General features: G+C 45.9%; 1 pseudogene; it reads right to left on the bottom strand.

The window, feature by feature from the left end:
- Positions 1–1,589: 1,589 nt before the first annotated feature.
- Positions 1,590–26,897, bottom strand: part of LOC135512382 (inactive ubiquitin carboxyl-terminal hydrolase 54-like) — a 129,047-nt pseudogene continuing 103,739 nt past the window's right edge.

Below are 26,897 nucleotides of genomic sequence, written 5' to 3'. Positions count from 1 at the left end.
AGAGATGGTTCTGGAGAAATAAAACCCCTCTCAAATTCATAGACAGAGCTGTGAAGATGGATGTACCAATGGAGGTACCAATCCTGATTGGACAACTGTTTTTGACTGGGTGTCACACCCTGACCTTAGTATTCTTTGTTTTCCTTGTTATTTTGGTTAGGTCAGGGTGTGACATGGGTGATGTATGTGTTTTTTGTCTTCTCTAGGGGTTTTTGTATTTATGGGGCTGTTTCCTTTCTAGGTATATTGTATGTCTATGGTTGTCTAGATTGGTTCTCAATTAGAGGCAGCTGTCTATCGTTGTCTCTGATTGGGAACCATATTTAGGCAGCCATATTCTGTGGGTACTTTGTGGGTGATTGTCTCCGTGTCTGTTTCACCACACGGTACTGTTTCGGTTATTCAAGGTCCGTTTATTGTTTTGTGGTGTTTCGGTTTATTCATTAAAAACAACTATGGACACTTACCACACTGCATTTTGGTCCGATCCCTGCTACACCTCCACTTCAGGCGAAGAGGAGGTAATCAGCCGTGACACTGGGCTACTACAGATGACCTCTCTTTAAACTTTTTTTATTTTACATGTGAACTTGCATTTATAGGGTTATTATTTACAATGAAAATTTTATTTCGTCTAACACCCTGCTTTATCCATCACCTTGCCTCAGCTTAGACAATGGCTGATTAGCTGGGGAGGAGAACTTCTCTTAAATTGGTATGAAGAACTAATTTCAAGGAAATAGCGTTACCCGTATAGACAAGGTAAAAGGTCAGGGTCACCATGGAGTCGAGCAAGAGAAGAAGGGCCCAGAGTGCAATCTGCAATGGCTCCCAAACGCCAATGTGGACCAACCAGTATTTACCAGGTGACCCTGGCATTTCAGGAGAGAAATGGCCCCCTTCAAGAAGATTACAGTTCAGCCTGAGAACCAACCCTCTCCATCTTCCAGCTGACCCTTAAGCAGTTCTTCAGGGACACGTGGAGTTTTTCCACCATAAAGTAGCTGTCTCACTTCGACACGAGAGCATGGTGGAGCAAATTCTTAATGAGGAGGGAGGTCCTCCTCGCGTATCTAAACACGTTTCTAGATGTCTAGCCACAAGCTTGAGGACTATGGTAGGTTTACGGTATTATGAGGACTACGGCAGGAGCTTTAGTGCATCAGATGTGCTCAAGACTATGCTGCCGATGCACCTGAAGGAAGGAGGAGAGCAGAGGTGTGAGGACAAGGAACTGCCAAAGCTCTCCGAGCCAAATGTTGCAGTCATGCAAAAACTGCCATTCAGTCAGCTAGCGCTCAGTTAGTTTTTCCTCCTATTGATCTTTTCCAAAATTCTCAAATTGGGGGTGCTTTAGTTTTTTTTTTACAAAGGTAGGAAGCAGGATGCTGTTGTACATTCCTTATCACCCTTACTGGCCACACGCAGAAGCTGAAAATAATTTGAACACTGACTTATGGTCGGTGAGTGTCTGGGAAGAACTCTTGGGTTTAGTTGTAAAATAACGTTTAGTTTTAACTGCCTTAAATTCAAATGTTTAGTGCAAGGGATTAGAGCAGCATAGCAAAGTCACAAATAAACAGACAATCTTCATACTGTGCACCTGTTTGGAGCAATTTATAACAACTTTATTGCAAAAATACAACTTCCATCTGCTAGCACAGCATTTACAAACAAAGTCCAAAAATGGAAATCTGTCAACCCTTCCTTTATACTACTAAGAAAACCCATCGTCTTAAAATGTAAGGTCGAAGGCTATCATTATCTGTACACACAGTTACACTGTTCGGCTTTTGCAGTCTCTGTTGATGAGCATGTTAAAAAAATAAAATGGACACATCAGTTACCTTCTGTTCTACTGACAATCCACGAGGGGGAAGTGTTTCATTCCTTTTCATTAAAATGAGTCTCACTAAAGTGGCACTCTTTGGTTAAGTGTTTAACATTTCAGTTTCAGAGACTTGTTTGCCCTAAAGAAGAACAACGCCACTCACACCTGATGAATTGCACAGCAGTTGTGCATCCTAAATTCTGCATTAACTATATGATTTTAACAGTTGTTTTTATCTTAAGACACTCAAAACCTTTCTTCCATAAGCTCCATTCTCTTCATATTCCCTCAGTCATATCTACAGTGTAGAAAAATAAGTGTAAAAATATTCCAAAACAAAATCAGCAATATCGTAGAGAGCAACAAAACACAATTTAGTCATTTCCTTCATTTCAGATTGTAGATAACCTAAGTGTATTTTCTAAGGCTGTTCCTCTCTTCTCCTCACAAGTCAAAAAAAGCAACTTCACTCTAATTGGGACTCTAATGATCCGCAAGTTTACATCATCAGATCTAAAAATCTGCCTCAAAAAACGAGGCAAAGTTGGCTTTTGTTGTATTCCAGAGCTATAAATCAGCATCTTAGTAATGTCTGGGTTGAGATTTGAATTAGGAACATTAAACTCACCATCTCCAGCCATCGTGCATCACAAGAATAAAAGATCAAGAAAAATGGCTCTAGCATCAAGATTCAACTCGTAAGATTTGTTAAAAGCCATTGAATTGACCGTTTTATGATCCGTTCCTATTTTGTTCTCTGCAAAGTCTCCTAAAATACAGACGTGTCCACTGTCATGACGTTTTCTCTAAGAGCGTAAACCTCTGCACTGTACCTCCTTTGCACTCAGGATCCCCAACGAACTTACACAAGTACAAAAATAGGCTAACATTGAGAGTCTCCCGTAACAACGGGAGAAATGGCAATAGAATTAAAACAGCAACCGATACAATTATCATAACACTTCTGAAGTGCACTAAACGTGTGTTAAACGCAGTTAAGTAAATCCACTGCACTAAATCTCATATATACTTAATATATTGTACACTAAGCTCCGGGGTGACTCCCTCAGTCATAGATCTGCTGAACAACCATGCATAGCTGCAGGGCTGTGAAAAGCCTTAAGAGAAACGTCTAGGGTCTTTAGCCCACACACAGGCCCATTCTGCAAGAGGGCTCTAGTCACCAGACAGTGCAAGCTAGTTGAGAGAATGCAACGTACAGCAGGTCTATGGCAGAGTATATACAGGCTAGGCCTGTAGATTAGTTGGATCATCTAGACACTACTTACCCAGAGCGCGCTAAAAATGATAAATAGAGTAATACAGTAAGTAAATAGCGTCAATATCCATTGAGGAGAGGGTGTCGTCTCTTTCTGTGCAGACAGTGATGGCTTGGTGTGAGAAACAGCCTTATGACACATCCATTTCACTGTCTCACACCTGTTAAAGGAGTTTTCATGACTGACAATAAAACGTGTACAACTTCCAACTGTATCTCTCACTCCGCCTTGGCCCTCATCCCCACCATGTAACTCAACTTCCATCATCATTCTCCCGTCTGTAACAGGCTTCCTCAAACAATGGGTTCATTTGTGACCCCTGGGAACATAAGTGTAACCCTAAACTCCAGCTGTGTTGGGTGCCGATGTGTTGTGTTTATGGGGTGTCCTAACCTCCCAGAAGCACAGTGCCTTAATGGCCATGTACTCTTATAATCTCCACCGGCACAGCCAGAAGAGGATTGGCCACCCCTCAGAGCCTGGTTCCACTTAAGTTTTCTTCCTAGGTTCCTACCTCTCTAGGGAGTTTTTCTTTCCTTCTCACAACGTGCTTCTACATCTGCATTGCTTGCTCTTTGGGGTATTAGGCTGGGTTTCTGTATAAGCACTTTGTGACACTCTGCTGATGTAAAAAGGGCTTTATAAATACACTTGATTGACTGATTGAGTGCCTCTTGCCATCCACCTCAGTGGACCCTACACAGCCCCACTTCTACCCAGCCTGGACTCTGTGACCTTCCAATGCTGGATCACATCATCTTTAAATAACCTTAGATGACGAGCAGCCATAAAGACTAAATATGAACTCTATAGAAATATACCAGGTTAAGGACCAGATATCGTGGTTGGACTGTCTGGTTAAAGAGGGTTGGGGTGGGATGGGGGCTGGGGTTATACTATAGACATCAATTGATGGGAAACTAAAGGGCCACAATCTGCTAGAACAATGTGTTCCAAGATTGCTGTGAGCCTCCTTAACTGCATTCTACAATCTAGAGCCCAATGGGGAACAGAGAGAAAGAGGGTGTGTGTGTGTTGGGAGTAAACTGGGTCCATTTGCAAGGTGACGGTGAGCTGGATCAGCTGGCAGGCCGGAAACGGGCCATGTAAATCCCACAAGACTGGCAGTAGTGACGGGATGGCTCGGTGGGCAGCTGTTGGCACAGGGAACAGAGCTGGGCACTACCAGGGCCACGGGACGATGCCATCATACGGGGGTGGTCATGCCTCTGGGTGGGCTGATGGAGGGGGTGGGCATGCCGCATGGACAGCGGTACAATCCTGTAGTCGGGGGTCCTCCAGTCATCATCCGGGGGTATGTCCAGGCGGAGGGGCTGGTTGGAGGTCTCGCTGGAAAGCCGGTGGTGGGCTGGGTGGTGTTGTGGTTGTAGACGGGAAGGTAGGGTTCCATTGGTCCTGCTGGATTGAGGAGGCTGCCTGTAGCCATTGATGGCGCCACTAGGGGGGGCAGAGCGGCGGGGGTGGGAGAGGGTGGCATAGCCCATGTCTGGACGGCTGTAGTACCCAGGTCCCGGGTTGGGTCCTTCCCTGGGCCGGGGGAGAGAGAGGACCAGGAAGGAGGTGTCCTGGGAGGTGCCCGCGGCAGCGTGCCGTAGCTCAGTGCAACACTGTGGTAGTTTTCACGGGCGAAAGCTTCACCCCGGTCAAACACAGCCAGAAACTGGTTTCCCTTCTGGTGATCTCCTGTGGGGGCAGAAAATCGTTAGAAGAGGACTACCACAGTAGAGGCACACCGAGAAACTCACTGGACAATCAAAGTTCAGCTAATGTGTTCTTATCCCCCGTCGCATTGTTTTGTGCCATATTCTACTGTTCTACCCCTACAAAACATATATACTTCATTATTGCTAATGGCACATAAACCCAGTAGTATGACCAGACATACAGAGACAACGGGAGGTAGAACAGTCAAAGTGAGTGTTATGTGATCCACTTCCCATGGCTGGTAGGGCCAGCATGGTGCTGTGTTTAATGATGACTGGAGGTGGTGGAGGTCAAGGAGGCTGATGGTTACCTGAGCGTCCCAGATAGGGCCCCGCGGAGGGGGGCCGTGCTGCCTGCTGAGGGGGGTGCTGGGGCAGTGCTGGGGGGCTGTAGTGGTGGTGGTTGTTTTGGAGGTATTGGTGTTGGGGTTCGGGTGGAGAGAGGTGGGTGGAGGAGGGAGGGGGTGCAGGGAGGACGTGCTAGGATGACGTGCGGGGGCTCGGGAGTCCGCATGCTTTGGCATCCTGGTAACTGGGGGCTCCTTTTTATTTTGTAAAAGTCCAGGATGAGAGTGAGAGAGAGAGCGAGAGAGAGAGAGAGAGAGAGAGAGAGAGAGAGATCCACCACAAGGTGAGAATACCCAGCAGTTGTGAGGCAGGAGGGAGATGGGGATAAGAGGAAGACAGATGAGTTAAAACAGGTTGACAAGGGACCGCTGACCCACACTTCAGTGGAAAAAAAAAAAACAGTCAGGAGTTCAATGGCAGTACAAATCTCACCATCTATTCATATAATGCAACAGTGCCATGTCTAGTGCTGTTTTTTGTTCTTCAGCCAAATAATGTAAGCTGTACACAAGGTTAAAAGCTTATTGGATTAGTGAAGATCACGCCACTACGGGCTCTATCACAGCACAACATGGCAGTTGCATTATGTGAACACCAGATGGCATTATGACATTATGAAACCATCACATTCACTGGAAGGGAGGTGTGATGATGATGATGAGGTACATTGATGGTACATGACATGATGATGTAATGATGTGCTCACCCAAGGTAACACAGACAGCACTGAGTGGGATTGACAGCTGTGGCCTTTCCCAGTCAGGAACTGAGGCTCACGTGTGAGGCTCTGAGTTTGTGTGTATGACATATGCACACTGTGTGTGTGTGTGTGTGTGTGTGTGAGAGAGAGAGAGAGAGAGAAAGAGTGTGTGTGTATGTGTGACTCACAAAGCTGCGGGAGGGGGTGAGGAGTTCGGGTCGGCCCCCTATGACGGTGCCACTCAGACTGCGGGCAATGCGGCGGAGGTTCTCAGCACTGTAGTTCTCATCTCCCAGTGGTCGCTCACATGACCCAGGCTACAGGGACACAATAAACATATTGTGTCAAACACACTCCTACACACACACATACACACACACATGCACAACAGGGCTCAACATTCAGGGCTGCCCGCTGGCCTGGCATGTTCTGCCGAGCTCACCGGGCCAGTTAATCAAGCTTTCATATGGCTCGCTTGGGCCAGTACATTTTCAAACTACAAAACAGACAAATAATATTGTATATTTCATCCTTGACAATCTTCCCGACGTCAGACACTCCACACTTGCTTTCAATCAGCATTCGGTTTCCAAGCATGAAAGTCAAACTCTCCCTCTCCGTCTCGAGTGACCTAGGCTACGTCCAGGCTACTCGAGCCAGACCAATTTCAGCAGAGGCAGGAAGCCCGTCAATTCAGTCCTTAACCTGCTTTTCAGTCTTTGATAATATAAGGCATCCTACACAGCGATGTCACTATGAGCAAAGAAAGGTTTACGTTGGCCTAGGACTACACTATGGAGCTGCTTGTCATGGCATGCCAATTATTTACACAGCTCACTTGTTGGCTAGATACAGGAAGAAATAACAGTGTATTAGGCATAAATCAATCAAATATAGGTGTGGGTTCAAAACATTCAAATTTGTGTCAAACAGCCGACATATCCGATAAATAGCCCATTAAGAAATAGATGTGGGATTCAGTCCAGTCTGGATCTGAATCAGAGCGTGCCAATCATGGTCCGTGCTATATGGGATCCTGCCCCAGTGGTGATGGAAAGGGTTAAAGTTAGGGCTATGATTTGGGTCATGGTTAGGGTTAAGGGTTAAGGGTTTGTCAGCTTGTCAGATGACATTGGGAAAAAATGTAAGCGCACAAACTAGGCTACGAGTGAAAGGGCGAACATGAAATAACTAGTATATCATAGTAGAAAATAGAGAGGGAGAACAAATAGAAAGACCGAAACAATGTTTCTTATCCGTGACAAGTGCCTGGTAAAAAAAGAGAAGCGCGACGATGGAGGATGAGCTAAAAGGAAAATGACAGGGAGAAAAAAAAGAGTGAAGAAATTTCAGCCTCTAACCATGTGTAACGGTTTTCTATAGGTGAAGGAGAGTCGGACCAAAATGCGGCGTGGCTATTGCGATTCATGTTTTAATGAAATAAAGTAAACACGAATCAAATACAAAAAAAACAATAAACGTAACGTGAAAACCGAAACAGCCTATACTGGTGCAAAGTATCACAGAGACAGGAAACAAGGACAATCACCCTCGAAACACTCAAAGAATATGGCTGCCTAAATATGGTTCCCAATCAGAGACAACGATAAACACCTGCCTCTGATTGAGAAACACTTAAGACAGCCATAGATTAACCTAGAAAACCCCACTAAGCTACAATCCCAATACCTGTGAAAAAACCCCAAGACAAAACACACCACATACAAAAACCCATGTCACACCCTGGCCTGACCAAATAGATAAAGAAAACACAAAATACTAAGACCAGGGCGAGACACCACGTTTCCATCCACAGTTTTTATGGGTGTAAAGTCATACCACATTTACGACAGCTGTAATGGTAACGGGAAGTTTAGGTACGATTTCACGAATGCCTAATGATAATTTGTTTGTTCAACATGACGGGGATCTATTTGTTTGTGCAGTAAAAATAATTCATGACGAAAAATGGCAATGGGAATGCCTTTATGGGTAAATATTTATATAATAGGTCTATTGACATAAGCTTGGATGATATGGTGTGTGGTCCTTCCACTATGACTCGGGAAACCATGCACTTTATTAGGCTACAGATTAAATAAATGATGATGAACTTCACATGGTGCTCCTTTCCAATAACTACCGAGGGTCTTATTCTGGAAACATGATGACTGATGCTTGGTAGAGTTGAAAATGCGATGGAAACAATTAATTTTAGATTTTTATTTGGTACATGAAAATGTGCGCGAAAAAGTACAATTTGTGTGCACGATCACGCACTGATTTTTGTCCATTTGTTGGAAACACACCACGAGCTAGGTTTCCATACAATTTGAGACAGATTTTCATCTGCTTAAAACAATATCCACATTTTCTCACCACAGATGTTTTCCTCAAACTGACTTATTGTGGATCAAATTCTGTGCGTAATGATGTAGTGCACATCAAAATAACTTTTGAGGTTAAATTTCTATGTTCTGAATGAAAAACACAACTTAAATGGGTTTCCATCACATTTTCTATGCTACTGATAGTCTGTCACAAAACCTGTTGTGTTATCAGTGGCGTGTATTCATGGATACCAAGAGAAGCAAGCAAAAAGTTGACCAATAAAAAAATACATAAACGTAAAATAACTGATATTTTGTCTCTCTGTGTTTCATAATTTTCCTTCAATTCGCAAGAGGCTGAATGTATTTCACCGGAAAAAGCATCCAAGCGAGTGAAACAGCGCCCCTCTGGCTTTCTATGTGTAGGCCATCTATCTGATGTTGTCTGGTCCAAACGAGTATGACATTGTTGTCGCCCGTAGCATTGAATGGAATGCAAGGGAAACCAGCGAGCATTTGGACTCCCTTGATAAAAAAGAGCTCAACTAAATGATCCTGACGCACCAAAAAAAGTGTCAAGTGAAGCCAGCTTGGATTTTGACGTCACTCCTATAATATCGCATTGAGAGCATACAGTGGGGCAAACAAGTACTTAGTCAGCCACCAATTGTGCAAGTTCTCTCACTTAAAAAGATGAGAGAGGCCAGTAATTTTCATCATAGGTACACTTCAACTATGACAGACAAAATGAGAAAAAGAAATCCAGAAAATCACATTGTAGGATTTGTAATGAATTTATTTGCAAATTATGGTGGAAAATAAGTATTTGGTCAATAACAAAAGTTTATCTCAATACTTTGTTATATACCCTTTGTTGGCAATGACAGAGGTCAAACGTTTTCTGTAAGTCTTCACAAGGTTTTCACACACTGTTGCTGGTATTTTGGCCCATTCCTCCATGCAGATCTCCTCTAGAGCAGTGATGTTTTGGGGCTGTTGCTGGGCAACACAGACTTAAAGATTTTCTATGGGGTTGAGATCTGGAGACTGGCTAGGCCACTCCAGGACCTTGAAATGCTTCTTACGAAGCCACTCCTTCGTTGCCCGGGCGGTGTGTTTGGGATCATTGTCATGCTGAAAGACCCAGCCACGTTTCATCTTCAATGCCCTTGCTGATGGAAGGAGGTTTTCATTCAAAATCTCACGATACACGGCCCCATTCATTCTTTCCTTTACACGGATCAATCGTTCTGGTCCCTTTGCAGAAAAACAGCCCCAAAGCATGATGTTTCCACCCCCATGCTTCACAGTAGGTATGGTGTTCTTTGGATGCAACTCAGCATTCTTTGTCCTCCAAACATGACGAGTTGAGTTTTTACCGAAAAGTTATACACTGCTCAAAAAAATAAAGGGAACACTAAAATAACACATCCTAGATCTGAATGAATGAAATATTATTATTAAATACGTTTTTCTTTACACAGTTGAATGTGCCGACAACAAAATCACACAAAAATTATCAATGGAAATCAAATTTATCAACCCATGGAGGTCTGGATTTGGAGTCACACTCAAAAATAAAGCGGAAAACCACACTACAGGCTGATCCAACTTTGATGTAATGTCCTTAAAACAAGTCAAAATGAGGCTCAGTAGTGTGTGTGGCCTCCACGTGCCTGTATGACCTCCCTACAACGCCAGGGCATGCTCCTGATGAGGTGGCGGATGGTATCCTGGATCTCCTCCCAGACCTGGACTAAAGTATTCGCCAACTCCTGGACAGTCTGTGGTGCAACGTGGCGTTGGTGGATGGAGCGAGACATGATGTCCCAGATGTGCTCAATTGGATTCAGTTCTGGGGAACGGGCGGGCCAGTCCATAGCATCAATGACTTCCTCTTGCAGGAACTGCTGACACACTCCAGCCACATGAGGTCTAGCCTTGTCTTGCATTAGGAGGAACCCAGGGCCAACCGCACCAGCATATGGTCTTACAAGGGGTCTGAGGATCTCATCTCGGTACCTAATGGCAGTCAGGCTACCTCTGGCGAGCACATAGAGGGCTGTGTGGCCCCCCAAAGAAATGCCACCACACACAATGACTGACCCACCGCCAAACCGGTCATGCTGGAGGATGTTGCAGGCAGGAGAGCATCTGTCACATGTGCTCAGTGTGAACCTGCTTTCATCTGTGAAGAGCACAGGGTGCCAGTGGCGAATTTGCCAATCTTGGTGTTCTCTGGCAAATGCCAAACGTCCTGCACGGTGTTGGGCTGTAAGCACAACCCCCACCTGTGGACGTCGGGCCCTCATACCAACCTCACGGAGTCTGTTTCTGACCGTTTGAGCAGACACATGCACATTTGTGGCCTGCTGGAGGTCATTTTGCAGGGCTCTGGCAGTGCTCCTCCTGCTCTTCCTTGCACAAAGGCGGAGGTTGCGGTCCTGCTGCTGGCTTGTTGCCCTCCTACGGCCTCCTCCACGTCTCATGATGTACTTGCCTGTCTGCTGGTAGCGCCTCCATGCTATGGACACTACTCTGACAGACACAGCAAACCTTCTTGCCACTGCTCGCATTGATGTTCCATCTTGGATGAGCTGCACTACCTGAGCCACTTGTGTGGGTTGTAGACTCCGTCTCATGCTACCACTAGAGTGAAAGCACCACCAGCATTCAAAAGTGACCAAAACATCAGCCAGGAAGCATAGGAACTGAGAAGTGATCTGTGGTCACCACCTGCTGAACCACTCCTTTATTGGGGATGTCTTGCTAATTGCCTATAATTTCCACCTGTTGTCTATTCCATTTGCACAACAGCATGTGCAATTTATTGTCAATCAGTGTTGCTTCCTAAGTGGACAGTTTGATTTCACAGAAGTGTGATTGACTTGGAGTTACATAGTGTTGTTTAAGTGTTCCCTTTATTTTTTTGAGCAGTGTATTTTGGTTTCATCTGACCATATGACATTCTCCCAATCGTCTTCTGGATCATCGAAATGCTCTCTAGCAAACTTCAGACGGGCCTGGACATGTACTGGCTAAAGCAGGGGGACACGTCTGGCACTGCAGAATTTGAGTCCCTGGCGGCATAGTGTGTTACTGATGGTAGGCTTTGTTACTTTGGTCCTAGCTCTCTGCAGGTCATTCACTAGGTCCTCTCGTGTGGTTCTGGGATTTTTGCTCACCGTTCTTGTGATCATTTTGACCCCACGGGGTGAGATCTTGCGTGGAGCCCCAGATGGAGGGAGATTGTCAGTGGTCTTGTATGTCTTCCATTTCCTAATAATTGCTCCCACAGTTGATTTCTTCAAACCAAGCTGCTTACCTATTGCAGATTCAGTCTTCCCAGCCTGGTGCAGGGCTACAATTTTGTTTCTGGTGTCCTTTGACAGCTCTTTGGTCTTGGCCATAGTGGAGTTTGGAGTGTGACTGTTTGAGGTTGTGGACAGGTGTCTTTTATACTGATAACAAGTTCAAACAGGTGCCATTAATACAGGTAACGAGTGGAGGACATGGGAGCCTCTTAAAGAAGAAGTTACAGGTCTGTGAGAGCCAGAAATCTTGCTTGTTTGTTGGTGACCAAATACTTTTTTCCCACCATAATTTGCCAATAAATTCATTAAAAATCCAACAAGGTGTTTTCTCATTTTGTCTGTCATAGTTGAAGTGTACCTATGATGAAAATTACAGGCCTCTCTCATCTTTTTAAGTGGGAGAACCTACACAATTGGTGGCTGACTAAATATTTTTTTGCCCCACTGTACGTCATTGACAGAAACAACTTGAATTGTTGCATCTCGTTGTGTTGTCCTCTGGTGTCTAACTAGCTAAAGTTATCCCTTTCCTAAATTAGCCATGGATGGAGATAGGGATTTGGACTTGTGGTTTTACTTAATTCTCCGTAATGCATTACTTAACTTCTCTAGGATAGGGCGCTGCATTTTGAGTTTTGGATGAAAAGCATGCCCAAATTCAACTGCCTGCTACTCATCTCCAAAAGATAAGATATGCATATTACTAGTATATTTTGATGGAAAACACTCTGAAGTTTCTAAAACTATTTGAATCATGTCTGTGAGTATAACAGAATTTATGTAGCAGGCGAAACCCCGAGGACAAACCATTCAGATTTTATTTTTGAGGTCACTCTCTTTTCAATGGCTTTTCATTGGGAATCCAATTTTCTAAGGGACTTGCTTGCAGTTCCTACCACTTCCACTGGATGTCACCAATCTTTCGAAATTGGTTGAGGTTTTTTCCTTTGTGTAATGAAGAAGTAGCCCTGTTCAAAACGAGGGTCACTTCATGTGTACTGTTTGATAGAGGCGCATGACCAGAAAGCTAGTGTCAGTTTGTTTTCTTCCTGTATTGAACACAGATCATCCCGTCTTCAATTTTATTGATTATTTACTTTAAAAAATACCTAAAGTTGTATTACAAAAGTATTTTGAAATGTTTTGGCAAAGTTTACAGGTAACTTTTGAGATATTTTGTAGTCATGTTGCGCAAGTTGGAACCAGTGTTTTTCTGGATCAAAAGCGCCAAATAAATGGACATTGTGGATATATATGGACAGAATTAATCGAACAAAAGGACTATTTGTGATGTTTATGGGACATATTGGAGTGCCAACAGAAGAAGCTCGTCAAAAGTAAGGCATGATTTATATTTTTATTTCTGCGTTTTGTGTTGCGCCTGCAGGGTTGAAATATGTTCTCTCTCTTTTGTTCCTCAGATAATAGCATTGTTTGCTTTCGCTGAAAAGCCTTTTTGAAATCTGACATGTTGGCTGGATTCACAATACGTGTAGCTTTAATTTGTTTTCTTACATGTGTGATTTCATGAAAGTTGGATTTTTATAGGAATTTATTTGAATTTGGCGCACTGCATTTTCTCTGGCTTTTGGCTAAGTGGGACGCTACTGTCCCACATATCCCAGAGAGGTTAATTCTCCGTAATACATTAATTCTCCATTAATTAATACATTGCTGTGCCCCTGGTCTGAGAGGATGGAAGTTCAATATGTAGAATGCTAACGTTAACTAGCTAACGTTGCCCATGAATGGAAGTTAGGCTAGCGAGCAAGTATTTTAGCCAGTTAGCCTAGGACAACAAAAAATAAAAAGGTGTACTGTATGACAGAGTGATAGACTGTTACGTCAACATGAAAGAGAGGAGGATGGCATTGGCGTTTCTCTACATGTAGGGTGAGTCAACATAATGTTCTACTTGCACAAACGTGCACACACATACACAAATCAGAAGCATGGACAGCCACATCATATTTAGCTTACGTTGATTGGGCTAAATTGTTTTTGGTATCTTTTAGTTGTCAATGTAATAGACTAAGCAGAGGTGATTTGATGACGTTGAAATGTTGAAGTTGAAATGGTGTTGGAATAGTTGAGGCAGATCATTATTTATTGGTGGTCCTGTCACTGTTAACATGCCCAATTGTGACCTAAATGTACCGAAATCATGAATTTCTCCAAATGCATACCGAGAATCAGTGTATATTGTTACATTCTCCCCTTCCGTCAACCTACAAGCCTCGGCCAATGCATGTAACGCCGCCCCCTGGGCTGACACCCCGAGGCTGACAGTGGGCCAGCCTTCACTATTCCTCTGTCATCACACACAGCGTACCCCATTACTCTCTTCCCTTCTGTGGTCATGTAACTAGAAACATCTGTACATAATACTTTTCCCGATTCCAATGCTGTCTCTTGCAAATCAGGCCTAGGTTTTGGAGTAATCTGATCTGGGTTACATGTGTGCGATTCACCCTCTCCAGGCAACGGCATTAACGACGCAGGATTCAAAGCACCAATCTTATGAAATTGTAGATTTTCCCAGTTAACGTTAACTCCCATTTTGTCCATCTGTGGTTCTAAATAAATAGTTGTTGCAAAAGAAATCCTGTTTTTGCTTTGTCATTATGGGGTATTGTGTGAAGATTGATGAGGGGGAAAAAAACAATTCAATCCATTTTAGAATAAAGCTGGAACGTAACAAAATGTGGAAAAAGTCAAGGGGTCTGAATACTTTCCGAAGGCACTGTACACTATTTATGATGGTGTATATCAACATCATCATCCCGGACACCCTAGATCCACTCCAATTCGTATACCGCCCCAACAGATCCACAGATGACGCAATCTCAATCGCACTCCACACTGCCCCTTCCCACCTGGACGAAAGGAACACCTATGTGAGAATGTTGTTCATTGACAACAGCTCAGCGTTCAACACCATAGTGCCCATTAAGTTCATCACTAAGCTAAGGACCCTTGGACTAAACACCTCTCTCTGCAACTGAATCCTGGAATTCCTGATGGGCCGACCCCAGGTGGTTAGGGTAGGCAATAACACATCTGCCACGCTGATCCTCAACACGGGGGCTCCTCAAGGGTGCGTGCTTATTCCCCGCCTTTACGCCCTGTTCACCCACGGCTGCTTGGCCAAGCACGACTCCATAAAGTTTGCTGACGACACAACGGTGGTAGGCCTGATCACCGACAACGATGAGACAGCCTATAGGGAGGAGGTCAGAGACCTGGCAGTGTGGTGCCAGGAAAATAACCTCTCCCTCAACATGAGCAAGACAAATGAGATGATCGTGGACTACAGCAAACGGAGGGCCAAACATGACCCAATTCATAACGATGTGGCTGTAGTGGAGTGGGTCGAGTTTCAAGTTCCTTGGTATTGTTTTTATATTTATTTATTTATTACCTTAATTTAACTAGGCAAGTCAGTTAAGAACAAATTCTTATTTTCAATGATGGCCTAGGAACAGTGGATTAACTGCCTGTTCAGGGGCAGAATGACAGATTTGTACCCTGTCAGCTCAGGGTTTTGCAACCTTTCGGTTACTAGTCCAATGCTCTAACCACTAGGCTACCCTCCTGCCCCAGGTATCCACATCACAACAAACTATCATGGTCCAAACACACCAAGAAAGTCGTTTAGAGGGCACGACAATGCCTTTCCCCCCTCAGGACACTGAAAAGATTTGTCATGGGTCCCCAGATGGAGAGCATCCTGACCGATTGCATCACCGCCTGGTATAACTGCTCGGCATCCGACCGTAAGTCACTACAGAGGGTAGTGCGTACAGCCCAGTAAATCACTATGGCCAAGCTTCCTGCCATTCAGGACCTATATACTAGTCTCAGAGGAAGGACCCAAAAATTGTCAAAGACTCCAGTCATAGACTGTTCTCTCTGCTACCATGCGGCAAGTGGCACCAAGTCTAGGTCCAAAAGGCTCCTCAACAGCTTCTACCCCCAAGCCATAAGACTGCTGAACAATTAATCAAATTGCCACCCACACTATTAACATTGACCCCATCCCCAGTGTTTATACACCACTGCTACTAGCTGTTAATTATCTATGCATAGTCCCTTTACCCCTACCTACATGTACAAATTACCTCGACTAACCTGTACCCCCGCACATTGACTCGGTATCGGTAACCCCTGTATATAGCCTCGTTATTGTTCTTTTATTGTGTAACATTTTATTATATTTATTACTTATGTTTATTTTGTAAATATTTTCTTAACTCTATTTCTTGAACTGCATTGTTGGTTAAGGGCTTGTAAGTAAGCATTTTACGGTAATTCCTGTTGTATTCGGCACATGTGACAAATAAAACATGATCATTTTATAAAAGTTTTATATTTTATAAAAGTCACCTAGTCAGGCCTCCCGAGTGGCGTAGTTGTCTAAGCCACTGCATCGCAGGGCTAGCTGTGACACTAGAGATTCTGGGTTTGAGTCCAGGCTCTGTCGCAGCTAGCCGTGACTGGGAGACCCATGGGGCGGCGCACAATTGCCCCAGCGTCATCCGGGTTTGGCCAGCAGGGGTGTCCTTGTCCATTTGCGCACTAGCGACTCCTGTGGTGGGCCCGGGTGCAGTGCACGTTGTGCAGTGCAGACTGCAACTACCAATTGGACACCATGAAATTGGAGAGAAAGAGGTAAAAAAAAAATATATATATATATTTTTTTTTAAGTCACCAGTTTCCCCATTAGCTCAGTAATCTCACAATGGCCATCAGCACAGCTGTCTGCGAAAGGGGATTGTCCTGCATGTCAAGTAACACAACCGACTGGAGTTCCTCTCTGGCGACAACTCAGCTCAGCCGCATCATCACAATTGAGGGACCAGACCTTGATGAATTCAACGCAGAGCAAGTTGTTCTGAGGTGGTGGGGGTCTGGGTCTGCCAGCTAGATGCCCAGGGTTCACTGCTTGGGGAAGAAGTAGCCAACAGAAGAGGCTCTGGAGAGAGAGCTTGAGGAGTTTGAGACGAATGGGGGGAGGAATGGGGGGAGGAAAGTAAGCATGGGGGGAGCTATCAAATTCACACAATGACATGCTTTTCACGAAAATATTCCTTTTAACAAAATGTTATTACAGTGTCTTTTTGTCAGTTATCACAGGGCATCATGTTGAGTCCGGGTCATCCTCTGACAAAACAAGACTGCAGTCTGACCTCAATTCAATGATAATCAGAGCCCAGCATCCAATCAAAACAGTTATGAATATGCGTTTTTGTTATGCTGCATCACCACAACAATACGGGCCAGTGGTTACAATGTTAGAGCCAGTAACCTTGAAAAGCCACTGACCCGGTGTGCCACTGGCAAATTTACCTGAATGTCAAGCCCTACAAAAAAACATGCATGTACAGACCCAGGGACTGACGCAAACACACGCCAGTCCGCCCACACACGTCACTCAGATACAACCTTCACACATCAGCACCAAATCACCAAGCAGCCTCAACACACACAGCTTGGAACATGCATCACCACACACAGCCCTGAAACTCACAATCAGCCACATGTAGGACAATGAACACACACACACACCCTGTGGATGCCAACCTTGTTGTGTTGTGTGGGGCTGCTGGTGTAGCCTGGCGTTCTGTAAGCATATCTCTCTAACTCGGCTGTGGGAGTCTTGGAGCGGCCAGGTGCAGTCAGCCCAGACAACAGCTTTCTAGCCGCTGCATGATACAACACAGAGACACAGTATTAGTCATGGACAGCTCTCACCCACTTACATTTTTATCCCTCATCATATCGAGCTTGTTTTTATTTTTACAGTTGTACCATACATCACTGGTCAGTGAGTAAACTTACGTTGCTTGTTGGCAGTGGGCTGGGGGCTAACTCCGCTTGGGGCCCGGGGCAGGCTGGTGGCCTGAAGGCTCGCCTGGTACAGAGAGTCTAGCTCCGACAGCTCCTCACAGGGTGACCCAACCACCGCCTGGGAGTTGTAGTAGCGGGTCACATTCTCTGCCCAGCGCTCCACTGGCATGGCGGCACCTGGCCTGTAGTTCCCAGACGCTGGGGAAGGGGTCCACCCTGGTCTGATGGGGGTGGAAGGTGGGCCGTGGGAGTCTGTAGGAGGGGCGTAGAAGGGGGAGTCGAAGGCGGCCGGCTGGTCCAGGCTCCAGCCGGACCAGTTACGGGTGGGAGGGGGAGGAGGAGGGCCGAGCCTAGAGGTGGTGGAGGAGATGGGGACAGGGGAGCTGTGGTTCTGATGGGCTGGAGGAGGCTGAGAGGGGCCCAGGGCTTGTCGTCTGGAATAGGCATCCTCCATGTTGGTGTCGCCCCTTTCCTCTGAGGTGTGGCTGACTGGAGAGGGTGTCCTAGAGTGCGGGCGTGGGGTGGGCAGAGTCTGGGTTGGGGAGTTACTGCTCCAGTGTGAGGGTGCAGCTGGCTGGTGGTTGGGCAGGGCTGGAGTCTGGTCATGGCCTCCCTCAGTAAAGCTCTCGTCCCGGCCATTCACACACAGGGCAGGCAGGGACACGGTAGCGTGCATGTGGAGGGGTCTCACATGAGTACAAGAGTTATCTAGCACGCCTGACATCTCCAGTCCTTCCCGGCGCCCCCACGCCTCCGCCATGAACCCCCCCGTGGGTGACCCTGTGTGAGGGCTCGGGGGCATAGCGACAGGGGGGTGGCTCAGGGGCTCAGGGAGTGAGTTTGTGCTGGATGGGAGGGGCTTAACGTAGAGAGGAGAAGGCGTGTTTCTGGTGGCTTCCGGGACTGCTTGTGGTTGGTCCTCCTGGGCGTCTGTCAACAGTATTTGGATTGGGACAGGCTGTTCACTAGGAAGGAGGAGGAAAGAGGCTCATGTTATGGGCTGGTTAGTGATTGATGGCGAGGCATCTCTCCCATGTCTTTGCTCTGAAACAGAGGAGGATTTTGTATTGTTTACAATACATTACTAAATACTACTTTTTATACTATACACATGTTCTAGGTCTAAAATGTTAGTTGGTGTGTGTGTGAGCGCATGTCAGTGTGTCCATGGGAGTCCGCGTGTGCGGGTATGTGAGTTGACTGTGTGTGTGTGTGTGTGTGTGTGTGTGATGTTCCTGTAACGGACATTTTCGAGCTTTGGCACAGGTGAGCCACGGGGGTGGCTCAGAACCGGACCCCTGGAAGAGGCACTCGTGTCTGTGGACCCCCTAGGACCAGGTCTCACAGCAACCTCCACAATAACTAACGAGTAAACACCCGCACACACAACCCTCCAAACAACACAGCAGCACGAGCTACACTGAATAAGAGATGGCATTAGCAAATATTTGAAAACCTTAACACACAAGGGTCAAATTGTGTGTTAGGAAAAAATGATGCTGTATTAATGGTTAGATGTAGGAATCAGATTAGCACACATAGACCTACTGTAAAGAACCGAGGTTAAAGAAAACAAAAACAGCATTTCTCCCTTTGTCTGTATGCACATTGAACACATACTTACAAATCAATGGTGTCTTTCCTATACTACCTGCAAAGCATGTTGCATGTTAAAGAATAAACCAGGACTGTGTGATCCCTTGTTCCACTTCTTCCAGAGTCACATGAGGAGCTCAGCCACAGGTGAGGTCAGGTGGGGGATGGGAGTCACAGGACACAGACAGGAGACAGTGCTGGTACCTGGGGGGGCCCTGGGGAGAGGGACAGGGCTGATCCTGCTTCTCTGTCTGCTCCTGATCCTGTTGCTGGGGTCTGTCTTCCTGCTGCTGCTGTTGCATGCGCTGCTGCAGGCCCCGCGCTCTCCTCATGCACTTTTGCAGCCGGGCCTCAGCCACTGTCCTGCTATGGGTGTTAGCGCCACCCTCATGCATGGGAAGCCTGAGTTTAGCTACAGGGTGAAAAAAGGGAAGGAAAGCAGAAAAGAAAAAAAATATATCGAAAAATGCAGAAAATAAAGAGCTGCGTTATGGGGATGCATGCAAAAACACTTGGCACAAAATCAAATCATAGGATTAGACTGTTGAAATAATGACGTGGGTTTGGGAGGGGTGGGTGGGTGGATGGGTTTTGGGGTGGGGGAGGACACAAACAGGCACCACGCTTGGTGAGTAAAATGGATGTGTGTGTGTTGTAAATTCAAATGGACACAGGCTGATGATGCACACGGGGGAAATTAAGATCCACAGTGACTCCCTTACAAAATATTCTGTTCATACGGAAAATGGTTAAATCATATAGAATAACGTTAAATTCATCAAATCAAAGTGAACTGTGTTAAGGCAAAACAATTCAATTGATAGTTTTAAGCTGAGCCCTTCCCTCGGCGCAATATCTCCAAGAAGACTGAGAATAAAATAATGGCTGTTCCTCGGTATTTCGACTCATATCACGACGGCTGAACTGAGAAATATAGCGGCTATTTTTAAAACACTTTGTTTTGGTTAGCGGGCGAAATATCTTTAGTTCAGACGTTTCTAGTAATCGACTTGCTGTAGATCTTAAAGGGAGAAATGGAGGAATGGGCTTTGTGAGACGAGGGGATACTGGGGTGCCTGACAAGGGTAATTGTGTGTGTGTGTGGGTGTGTGTGTGTGTGGGTGTGTGTGGGTGTGTGTGTGTATGTGTGTGTGAGCATTCCTCAGTGGACGAGTCAGGAGATTCAAACACACATTCAAGACGCTCACGACAGAGACAGTGAAACTGTGAAAGTCACATCGAAACACAGAGACATTGGGAAACGAGGACAAACGCAGACAGAGAGACCACACTAACAACAGACTCACTGCCATGTTGACATAACAGACCCAGGCCACATTGTCCTAAATGAGCCCTAGGAAGACTTGGTTGTCATAGAGCTGGGTTCCCCACCCTGACCCCTCCCTCTCTGTGCTACCAGGCAGGATAACAACCACGGTGATGGGTAAACATCCCGCCGACTCGCCTCGTTTCGTTATCATCAGACAGGGATGGTTGGTAGGCAGAGGGCTGCTGACCTTATCAACCGCCCCAAACTTGTGTTTAGACAGACTAAATTGTCTCTTCCCCTAGTCATTACTCATTCAAGACTGCTCCTGCTCATGTTTGCGGGGGGGGGGTATTTTAGGTTCAGGACGCTAGTTGTAAGTCTGACTGGACAGAAAGCACAAATGTCAAGATATTTGGATAAAACAAGAGCTATAGTTGCAGGCACTAAAAGGGTTTTGCTAGGAGACCGTGTTGCACGCTAATTGCAGCAAGTATTCTGCCAATACCATAAAGTGGCACTCCAGTCTCATTTTCACCTCATTTACTTAACAAAAGGCACATTTCAACAGGTGGTCCAGGTAGGTTATGACATAGCACAAGTGGTGGGGTGGGCCTTCCCTCTTTTGTTCTCTATTGCTCCTCAAGCAAAGGGAGAGGCTGGTGAAATCACAACTTCCCATCAGACCAACTCCTTGAATGCCCTACTCCTTGAATGCCCTACTCCTTGAATGCCCTATTCCTTGAACTATGCAGTCGTGTCTACCCTTTCGAGTGTGTACTTTACTGTATTTATACTTGGGATTTCGCTTTTCAACAATAAAAAATATTGTTTTAATCGCTGGAGGTCATCTTTAGTCTTTTGGGAATAGATAGTCAGATGACTGGTTCAAACCAAGTGACTCTGTGGCCTGAAAGTGGGTCTTTGTCATATAGGACCCTCCAGTCCACGCCAAAGGTCAAATGACCACACCCTTCTTGCAGCATAGCTGTCTTAGGCACAATAGTGGTAAGGACTACAGGTGAAACCAACAGAGACACACATGGACAGACACACAGGTAGGTAGGTGGTGGTATGGTGTCCTAGCTGGTCGGCTGGGCTGGCAGCAGGCACAGGGAGGCAGGTCAGGGCTACTTACACACAGCTCCATTAACCACAGACAGAGCGGCGGCCACCTCGCCAGCCTGCTCCAGTCGCAGGGACTGGTCTAGCAGTAGCTCAACGTCCGACACACAGCGTTCATAGCCGTCCCCTTTGCCTAAGAAACACAGATATGCACACACACCAAAAGCAAAGCTTTTTAAAACAAAAAAGATATTTAAAACAAAAAAGGCACACTGCATGGGGGGGGGGGGGGGGTTGAGTTAATGATATGTCTTTGCAACCCTTTGCAGATGGAGGACTTATTGTTCACTTTAGAATCGCAGCCTGACCTAAATCCGTGTACAAGCCCCACTAGTTCAATACGATTTCTCTCCACTACAAAACGCAGCGAACATTCAAACTCGCTTTTTAACCCTTCTACGCTGTGACTGGGCCACTGGCCAGTCACACATTCTAACCATCTGAATGAGGAAACTTCCAATTGTGTGGGTGGGGGAACAATGCTCTTTTTTGTTAGACAACAGCAGTCCCATTAGTCAGCCCACTCAGGGTGCTTTCAACATGGAGCACTCAGACACCTGCTACATAAAGAGACACACACCCAAACCCAGGCGGTGTGAGGCAGGGCTGCCTCCGGAGAACAACTGATACAGCTCCCTGTTCTCTTCTGATTTTCACATGCTGTACTGCAGTGGTCACCAACCCTGTTACTCATGGGCTTCAGAGTGGAACTCCTCTAGCTGAGCAACCAAGCTGGGGTTGGGTCTGGGGCCTTACCCTGGTTCTGTAGCTCGTCCAGGTCCATGAACTTGCTGGGTCTGGGGTTGAACCCCAAGGCGGCCTCCTTTTCCTTCTCCTTCCTCCTCTGTAACTCCTGCTCCCTCGCTCGCCTGGCCACCTCCTCCTGCAGCTCGTCCAGTTCGCTGCGGCCTTCTCCCGCTGTGTGACACAAACACACACGTTAATATCGTAGCTTTCTATAATGGTCCCAGTTCAATAGCCTGACAAGACAAGGCAGGGGAAGAGGTGTGAGGAGTGAGAGTGTGTACACGTCATCACACTTTGAGCACACAAGAGATAGAGATGAATTAACATAAACCATCTGCTCAGAGTTCATAAGGAATATACAGTGCATTCGGAAAGTATTCAGATCCCTTGACTTTTTCCACATTTTGTTACGTTACAGCCTTATTCTAAAATTGATTAAATGTTTTTGCCCCCCACATCAATCAACACACAATACCCCATAATGAGAAAGCAAAAACAGTTTTTTAGAAATTGACAAATTGAATAAAAAACACAGAAACCTTACATATTACAATTACTCAGTACTTTGTTGAAGCACCTTTGGCAGCGATTACAGCCTCGAGTCTTCTTGGGTACGACGATACAAGCTTGGCACACCTGTATTTGGGGAGTTTCTCTCCTTTTATATGCAGATCCTCTCAAGCTCTGTCAGGTTGGATGGGGAGCGTCTCTGCACAGCTATTGTCAGGTCTCTCCAGAGATATTCGACCGGATTAAATTCCAGGCTCTGGCTGGGCCACTCAAGGACATTCAGAGACTTGTCCCGAAGCCACTCCGACGTTGTCTTGGCTGTGTGCTTAGGGTCGTTGTCCTGTTGGAAGATGAAACTTTGCCCCAGTCTGAGGTCCTGAGCGCTCTGGAGCAGGTTTTCATCAAAGATCTCTCTGTACTTTACTCTGTTCATCTTTCCCTTGATCCTGACTAGTCTCCCAGTACCTGCAGTTGAAAAAAAATCCCCACAGCATGATGCTTCACTTTAGGGATGGTGCCAGGTTTCCTCCAGATGTGACACTTGGCATTCAGACCAAAGAGTTCCATCTTGATTTCATCAGACCAGAGAATCTTGTTTCTCATGGTCTGAGTCCTTTCGGTGCCTTTAGGCAAACTCCAAGTGGGCTGTCATGTGCCTTTTACTGAGGAATGGCTTTCGTCTGGCCACTCTACCATAAAGGACTGATTGGTGGAGTACTGCAGGGATGGTTGTCCTTCTGGAAGGTTCTCCCATCTCCACAGAGAAACTCTGGAGCTCTGTCAGAGCTCATGGCTTGGATTTTCCTCTGACATGGACTGTCAACTGTGGGACATTGTCTATACAGACAGGTGTGTGCCTTTCCAAATCATATCCAATCAATTGAATTTACCACAGGTGGACTCCAATCAAGATGTAGAAACATCTCAGGGATGATCAATGGAAACAGGATGCACCTGAGCTCAATTTCATAGCAAAAGGTCTGAAAACTTATGTAAATAAGGAATTTCTGTTTTATATTTCTAAAAACCTGTTTCGCTTTGTCATTATGGAGTATTATGTATAGATTGATGAGGGAAAAAATAATTAAATCCATTTTAGAATGAGTATATCACTGTATCAAACGTGGAAAAAGAGAAGTGTGAATGCACTGTATACACCCCAAAACAGACACAACACCTAAAAAGACACTTTCCCACACACATTGTGGGAAACTCACTCACACACGGACTCAGACCTACCCAGGCTTATGTGGCTGTTGCCCCTGCATGAAGCCTTGACGTCCTGCAGGAGAGCACTGCTGCTCTTAGACTTGGGCACGGTGCGCCATGATGGACCTGAGCTGGAGCTGGAAGGCTTCTTCAGACCGGTGTCCCTGAGAGAGACAGGCAGAGAAGTCAGTCATACAGTACACAGTTCATCATGTAGCTGTCAGTATTTGTGAGTCTAGCCTTTTCGGATATGTGAGTTACTATCATCTAGAATCTTTCCTAGCAGTTTGTATATACTCTACTGTACCTATGTGTATTAGCAGCATTGGGTCCCTCGCTGAGAGGCAAGTCCAGGCTAACAGGACTGTTACTGTTCCTCTCGCTGCTCTCATAGCCACTCTCCATCCTCTGGATGAGCCTGGGGGGCTGCTGCTCCATGTTATGGCCCCTGGTGGTTGGTAGGGTCCAGGAGGAGGCCATATTACCAAAGGGCCCCTGTCCTTGTCCAGTGACTGACCCTGTGGGGCCCTCGGCTGGGGCCCCACTGTCTTCAGGCAGAGTGGCCCCTAGGGGACTATACCCAGCCTGTCTACGTCTCTCCCTACTGAAGATACTGTCTATATTGAGGGCCTCTCTCCGGGGCCTCCAAGCCGGTCTGTATCGTCCGCCGGAGGAGCTGGACTTGGACTCACTGCTGGTGCTGTCGACCTCCCAGTCTCTGGCCTTGGTGGTGGCCCTGACTCGGCCCCTAGACCCCCAAGGGCCCCGGAGCCCGAAGAGGAGGCGGAGAGGGGGCGACTGTGGATGATGTTGCTCATGGTCTCCTTGAAATCCCTCAGTCGACTGGAGGACGAGGACTTGGGTGCGGTGCGAGGTGCTTGTTGCTCCTTCAGAGTCTCCCCTATAGAAGCCAGGGAGACAGGAGAGAGAAGAGGAGGGAGATGGAGGGAGGGAGACAGATAGAGAGTGGGAGATAAATACATTAGTGGTGTGATGTCATGTGTTGATGGGGAGGGGTGGAAAAAGCAAAAAAATAATAGGATGAAAGTGCAACGCGAGTGACAACTTTGGTGATAACGGCTAACTGGACAGGACAAGAGAAAAATGGTAAGATACAAGATACCCTACTCCTGTACCTGATCTTCTTGTTAAATATGTAAAACCCAAATACTATGAACTACCTGCGAAAGACTAGAGGCACTGATTCTGATGAGCTCTAAGCTGCTAGATACAGTATAGTCTCCTGAGTCATCATGCTCTTCTGTCATAGGTCACTTGTTCCCTGGCTCTGTCATGTGATTGGTCCCTAGTCTCTTGGCTCTGCCGTGTGATTGGTTCCTTCGTACCCTCGCTGTGGTAACCTGCCGATGAGGCTTCGTCAGTCTTAGAGCCCCGGCTCCTCTCCTCAAGTCGCCTCGGACGACTAGAGCTCCGCTTCCTGTCACTGGCCCCGCCCTTCCTGTCCACTGTTCCGCCTTTCCTCAGAGAGTGGCACTGCACTGGCCCACTGTCCGTCACTTGGCCTTTGGGAGGAGATTTTTTTTTATGACCGTTTACATGGTTACGACATGTGAAAAATTATGACACATAATTCATGATGAACATGATTGGGTAATGGCTGTGGCTTTAACCCTCTGTACAGTACATACAAATCTGTCTAGATTATGTTTGGGTGAGCAATACATGCTTAAACCTAAGTAGTTGCATGTGTGCATACATGCAAGGTAAAAGCATGAATTAATACACAGTTTAGTCTGTGTATATAAGAGGAGGCTGGTGGGAGGAGCTATAGGAGGACGGGCTCATTGTAATGGCTGGAATGGATTCAATGGAACGTGGTTTCCATGTGTTTGATACTGTTCCAATCTACCACTCCAGTCTTTACAATGAGCCCATCCTCCTACAGCTCCTCCCAACAGCCTCTTTTGGTGCATAGGCTTGGGAGTATACTCTCAGTGTGTGTGTCAGTGTGTGTGTATGCGTGCAAGCATGCGCCTGCGTGCATGTATGTGACTGTGTGTGTCTGTGCATACTTATGTGTTTGAGTGAGCTACAGACCATATTCATGTTTGTTTGTGCATATATATCTACCCTGTCTGTGTGTGTGCATATATATATACCCTGTCTGTGTGTGTGCATATATATCTACCCTGTCTGTGTGTGTGCATATATATCTACCCCGTCTCTGTGTGTGCATATATATCTACCCTGACTGTGTGTGTGCATATATCTACCCTGACTGTGTGTGTGCATATATATCTACCCCGTCTCTGTGTGTGCATATATATATACCCCGACTGTGTGTGTGCATATATATCTACCCTGTCTGTTTGTGTGCATATATATCTACCCTGTCTGTGTGTGTGCATATATATCTACCCTGTCTCTGTGTGTGCATATATATCTACCCTGTCTCTGTGTGTGTGCATATATATCTAACCTGTCTGTGTGTGTGCATATATATCTACCATGTGTGTGTGTGTGCATTATATCTACCCTGTCTGTTTGTGTGCATATATATCTACCCTGTCTGTGTGTGTGCATTATATCTACCCTGTCTGTGTGTGTGCATATATATCTACCCTGTCTGTGTGTGTGCATATATATCTACCATGTCTGTGTGTGTGTATATATATCTACCCCATCTCTGTGTGTGCATATATATCTACCCTGTCTGTGTGTGTGCATATATATCTACCCTGTCTGTTTGTGTGCATATATATCTACCCTGTCTGTGTGTGTGCATTATATCTACCCTGTCTGTGTGTGTGTGCAAATATATCTACCCTGTCTGTGTGTGTGCATATATATCTACCCTGTCTGTGTGTGTGCATATATATCTACCCTGTCTCTGTGTGTGCATATATATCTACCCTGTCTCTGTGTGTGTGCATATATATCTAACCTGTCTGTGTGTGTGCATATATATCTACCCTGTCTCTGTGTGTGCATATATATCTACCCTGTCTCTGTGTGTGCATATATATCTACCCTGTCTCTGTGTGTGTGCATATATATCTAACCTGTCTGTGTGTGTGCATATATATCTACCATGTGTGTGTGTGT

Source organism: Oncorhynchus masou, chromosome 24, assembly GCF_036934945.1.
Source record: "Oncorhynchus masou masou isolate Uvic2021 chromosome 24, UVic_Omas_1.1, whole genome shotgun sequence".
Classification (NCBI taxonomy): domain Eukaryota; kingdom Metazoa; phylum Chordata; class Actinopteri; order Salmoniformes; family Salmonidae; genus Oncorhynchus; species Oncorhynchus masou.
This window is presented reverse-complemented; position numbering and strand designations above follow the sequence as displayed.